We start from the raw sequence: 6453 nt of genomic DNA on the forward strand, positions 1-6453 counted from the left end.
TGAAATAATAACATAATAATATAGAAATAGTGTCAACTCCAAATTTTCTCCATGTTTTAGAGTAAAAAAAGTAAAATTATGCGATGAAAATGTTTATATCTACCAACTCTCCTTTAAAACATGAGTGTCAAACTCATGTTAGTTCAGGGGACAAATTCAGCTGAATTTGATCTGACGTGGGTCTGACCAGTGAAATAATAACATAATAATATATAAATAATATCAACTCCAAACTTTCCTTACACGATGAGAAATTTTCATCTATAAACTGTTCTTTAAAACAATGTGAATAACATGAACACCCTAAAATTTGTTTAGTAAATAAGTGTAATTTGAACAATCTTCTGCCTCAGTTTATAATGACGTCATGTTCTGTACAACTTACAGATCACAGTGGATCTACAAATACACTAAATATTCAGTAACAGGCAGAATATGATCAAAATTACATTTACAACTCTTCAGACATTTCAGGTTTTTCATATTTGTTCAGGATATTTACGTTTTCTGTGAAATTAGTTTGTTTGAGTGTAAATACAGGAAAATTACATGAAAATATTTACACTTACAAAAGAAAAAATTGGAGTTGTAAGAATTTCTAGGTTATTATGATAACATTTTTCCCGGTCTGTATGTGGAACCTGAACCAAATTTTCTGTGATCATCTTAAGTGTAATTTTTGCATTTCACAAATTCAACCTGTGGGCCGGATTAGAGCCTCTGACGGGCTGCATTTGGCCCCCGGGCCGCATGTTTGACACCCCTGGTTTAACCTATAAAGACCCAAACAGCCATCTTAAATATTTAATACCTGTTGATCCACTAATTCTATCAATCCATGTAAATAATTGGTGTAAAATACAGTTCATCATCCTTTCATGGTCATCAGATATGACCCATTTGGACGTTCAGAGGCTCTGTAGTTACCATGGAAACACTGTCATCTTCTACAGCATTGATTCACCAGTAAAACCCATGGAGTTGGATCAATGACAGTGGATGGACACATTGGGTTTATGTTCAGTTAATGATGGATTTTACTGGAAAAAAAAACAAAACACATTTTTCTTCAGTTTTCTGTGTTTTTGATACAACTTTAATCTGAACTTTGATGAACATCCATATGATCAGTGAATTAAATGAAAAATAAAAATAAAGAAAATACCTGATTTTGACTGAAAAAATTTAAATTACAGACCACAACAACACAACAGGAGTCCATAAGAACAATAAGAGGGTTGGTTTCTTATAACATACACGTTTTAGCAAAAGAGCTCCGGCTCACGTCCAAGTCAGACAGGAATCATCAGCTGGGAATCATGGGAACAAAACAGAGCAGGGTAACACTTTATAATAAGTCCACACTATGAAGCATTAGTTCAGTATTAACAAATACTCAATTCATCATTTATAAAGCATATTTCTGACACGAATACTCATTAACCCTTTCATGCATAAGTCACTCCAGTGGACAGTTCTTCTCCAGCTGTTCTCTTGTATTCTGGATTCTGTTGGGTCTCTGTAAACTTAATTTGATTCTGATTTGAATTGATAAAGCACTTTGTGACTCTGTCTGTGAAAAGTGCTCTATAAATAAAATTTACTTTACTTACTTACTTTACTTTGTATATTCATGGGTTTAGTTGTTTTAGTTCCATATCAGCCAACACAGTGGACACTTCTCATATCCTGACATTCAGACCATTACTGTAACTTTGCTGTTCTAGATAAACCTGATCTGCACTAACATGTTTGAGTGTAAATCAATTGTTATTTGTTCGACAAGAAGGTTTTTTTTTATCATTATCTCAATGAAATGAGGAATTAATAGCATTAGAATATGTTAAAATGTGAGAAGACATCAGATTAGCAGCATTAAACATCTTTTTATTTCACTGTTTTCATATCCCTCTCTGATATTGAGTTTTAAACACATGCTTCTTTACTTCAAAAATTAAATATGTGGATATTTTTGTAACTCCACAGAAAAAAAAAACTCAATCGCATTGTTTTTTTCATGCCTAAGGAGGAATAAAAACACTGAAGAAAAAAATCTTAACTAAGGTTCTCACAATTAATGCATGAAAGGGTTAATATATAGTTTATCAGCACAGTTATAAATGTTTTACTCATCATTAATAAGCTCATCTACAATGTGCTTAATGACTGTATTTTCATACTTTATAAATTATGGATTCAGCGTTTTAAAAAATTGTATTACATCACTTCCAAACCAGTTGTGATGTGCATTTCTGCTCACACATACACTATTCACACATGTACTAATGGTGAGTGAGTATGTTAGTGTGTATTTTATACTAACTCACACATTTATTTTCCAGTAGATGTCCTATAAACAGTTCTTAACACAGGAATTCATTCTTTCAGGTAGTTCTAAAGCACTAACTACTCATTAATTCAGTCTATGGTGTGAGCTCATCTAAAGTGTGCACTATCTGTGACATTTAAAGCATTTACAAATGAGATTTAAAGGGTGGAAATGAATAAAGACTCACAAAAGTTTCTGTTATTCTAACAAAGGAAAGACACAGCACATGGGATTATCAAACAAACTGCATGACTGAATGATGAAGGATTAGGAATGATGAGTAAAACATTTAGAACTGTGCTTATAAACCATATACTAATGAGTATTCATGTCATGACTATGCTTTATAAATGATGAATTCAGTATTTGTTCATGCTTAACTAATGCTTCCTAGTGTGGACTTATTACAGTGTTACCACAGAGCTGTCGTCTGTCTTCTCTGCTGTGTTCATCCTGTGATTTCTGCTCGAATTTCAGATCAGTAACATGTGACTGATCTGAGATGTGTTTTGTTGTGACTTCTTGATGATCGTCTTGAATTTTGACCTTTGACCTCTGTTGTTGTGTTCACGCTTGACTCCAGTGCCCGCCTTTCTGCGACTTTAAAAATATATATCACATCCTCTAGAACACAGGTGTCAAACATGCGGCCCGGGGGCCAAATGCGGCCCGTCAAAGAGTCCAATCTGGCCCACAGGATGAATATGTGAAATGCAAAAAATTACACTGAAGATATTAACAGTAAATGGTTTTACTGTAGGGGACATAAGAAGCCCTACTTCAGTCTCAAGTGGGTCAGATCAGTAAAATACTACCTTAAAAACCTACAAATAATGACAATTCCAAATTTTTCCTCTGTTTTAGTGTAAAAAAAAAAAAGAAAATTACATGAAAATGTGTAAATTTACAAACTAGCCTTTCACAAAAAATATGAAAAACTAGAAATGTGTTAAGAGAAGTAAGTGCAATTTTGTTTTGTAATTATCTTTTTATTATTATTTTTTCAGTCAGCATCATCTTTGCATTTTACATCATTTACATGACTTCTATGTATGTAAAGAAAAAAACATATATCAAAAAAACTAAACAAAAAACCCCCACAAAAACACAAAACATACTCATACAGGGAAGCATTGACAAATAGTAAAAATATACAAAGCAACCCAAAATATAATTAAAGGGAAATAACATACATTTCACATTCCATTCTTTTCCCCTGTATAAGATGAACATTGAACATTTAAAGTGTAGCACGAACCCAGGGTTTACATGGATCTAAATGCACATTACTCTGATCTAGTAAAATCCACTCGTAATAGTTTTATAAAATCAACCCAGTTTTTCCAATACTTTCATTTCATTTCATTTTATTCATTCATTCCAATCTAAATGATTGGAAAGGAGCAGGATGAAGAAAACTCATAATACTTGCCCCTTTCTTCAAACATCTGCTTCCATCAGATACGTTGCCATCACAGTTACTACAGTAAACACTTTACCTGATAGTCAGTGCAAATAAAATAAATCCAACATCCATAAGTTGAATTATGTCATCACATGCTTTTATAAAGCTTCTCTATTCTTTCCCTATACAACCTCTTAAACTGAAAAATATTTGGACAGTTCTTCTCTTCTACAGCCAAATAAATCCACATCCTGACACCCACAACAGAAATACACATTTTCTTCACGTTAGTCCACACCCTTTGCTGTTTCAAATTAAACCTCTTTCTATGTTCTTCATCCTGTCATACTAAAACAAATAATCTCTGCAAGTTTGCAGCAAAAGTCCGTTTCTTGCTCTAAACACAATCAGCAATGTCCGTAATTCAACCAACTCTTTAAACTGAAACAATCCTGATTTAATAAACAACTCATTTGTATGTTCCCTGAAATGAACATTAGACATGATTCTTTTTGCTCTTTTCTGTAATAGAAACAATGGCTTTGTGTTCCTCATATATGTGTTGCCCCATACTTCAATACAATAAGTCAAATACGGCAGAATAAGTGAACAGTATGTGACAAATGTGAATTTGTCTGAATCCAGTCTGACAGAGGACGTCCACTTCTCCATCCTGTAGATGTCATGTGTAATGTCTATCCAGTCCTCCATTTTTGGTGCATCCTCTTTTGGCCTCTTCCTAGTGCTGGTTTTTTTCCCTGCTACCGACAATATTCTGAGTAGATTTTTATCCTGTGAATGTGTTCTCCCCTGGTTCTCTTTTCCCAAGTACATAGATTCAAATGTGAAAGGAAATTGGACTTTGAAAATTTTCTCCATGCTTTTCTTCAAAGCCTGCCAAAAAGGCACAATATAATGAGTGCAATTTTACTAACATTCTGCCAGTTACTGAAATATTTTGTAAATTTTCAGATCCATTATGATCTGTAAGTTGTAATGCACATGTACACATGATAAGCAGAGGCAAAATATAGTTAAAATTGCACTTATTTTTCTTAATTAATCTCAGTTTTATCATGGTTGTTCATGTTATTCACATTTTTAAAAGGACAGTTTATACATGTAAACATTTCTATAATGTAATTTTACTTTTTTTTCACTATAAAACACATTGAAATGTTTGGAGTTGGCATTATTTATATGTTATTATGTTATTAATTCACTGGTCCGGCCCACTGCAGATCATACTGGGAGGATGTGGCCCCTGAACTAAAATGAGTTTGACAGCCCTGCTGTAGAAGGTAACTGAAGTATTTTTCGTCATTTGATTTCTGTGTAATCCGTCTTAAAATAGGCTCCGGTATCGTTGCCACATGACACAGTACTTTGAAGGAAAATGAAAGCATAAGTGATCGCCCCTGCTTGATCTCAGGAAATACTGTGACTTGATTCACTGTTCCTGTGTCATAGTTTCCTGTATTAAAGCCGATAAATTACAAACCGCAGCCGTCACTGTGTCTCACTTCAAACACCATCCACACCATTTGTCCAAAGGACTTATTTTGTCTCATGCTCAGGTTTTCAAGAACCTTTTCTTTTTTTTTTTTTTTTTTTGAGTGAAATGTAAAAAAGAAAAAAGAAAAAAAAAAAAATCTGCGTCTGGGGCCGTGAATTCAACTTTAAATGGGTTTTTATGGGCAGGAGTGTGCAGAACGACAGAATAACTGCACTTGAATTGATTTAACACACAAAGACATCAGCGAGCTCAGACAGCGGAAGAGTTTCAGCTCTTCTGCAGCTTGTGTTCACATGTTCTTATAAAAGAACAGCTTTAATGAGTGTTTGTTTGTTCTGTTCGAGTGTGTTTGCAATTTGCTGGATCTTTGACAGAACTATTTTTTTTTTAATTTTTGTAATTAGGTTTTTAATCAGGACATTAGTGCAGACTGAAACTAAGACCGCCCTTTGATTGCATATGGGTTGTACCATTTAACACTCCAGAGTCAATAAACAGCTGCTGAACCTGTGATCTGAAACACACTGTGTAATCCTGTATGCACTGAAGAACACTTTAATGAAGGAAAGTCCCTCTCATTGTCAATGTTTTAATGAAAATCTTGTTGTATTTTTCATATGAGTAGGACTAGTTTTGATTATTGTGTTTAGAATAGAATAGAATAGAATGCCTTTATTGTCATTATACATATGTACAACGAAATTATAAGAGACAACTCTCTGGTGGCGCATAGTGCAAAACAGTTTAAAGAAGAAAAGAAGTGTAAATATATACACAGTATATTTACAGTATCTTTAACTGTGGATCAGAGGTTCCAAAACTTTATCAGCTCAACACCCAAAGAATCCATTATAGGTTTCAGATTTACAGAAATCTGTGAACACTGGGCATTAGCAGTTTCCTGGAATATCACAACATCAGTCACAGTCAGAAAGAAAACATTTACTTCAAACGCTGACAAATGAAGTTAGAGACGCAGCAACATACACTAAAAGCACAACTGTTCCAGTGCTTAAGTACAGTATCCAACCTGTTAGCTTAAAGTAGCTACATTAGCCAAAGTACATGATGTTTAACCCTGTAAAACCTGAACCATTAAATCATTTACAGAAAATTCCAGTTCTTTGAAACCGGAGCCTTTTTTGGTCCTTTCTATCTGTCATCATTGAGAAATTTTTGAAAATTCATGAAAAAAATTCAAAA

Source organism: Sphaeramia orbicularis, chromosome 3 (genome assembly GCF_902148855.1).
Source record: "Sphaeramia orbicularis chromosome 3, fSphaOr1.1, whole genome shotgun sequence".
Classification (NCBI taxonomy): domain Eukaryota; kingdom Metazoa; phylum Chordata; class Actinopteri; order Kurtiformes; family Apogonidae; genus Sphaeramia; species Sphaeramia orbicularis.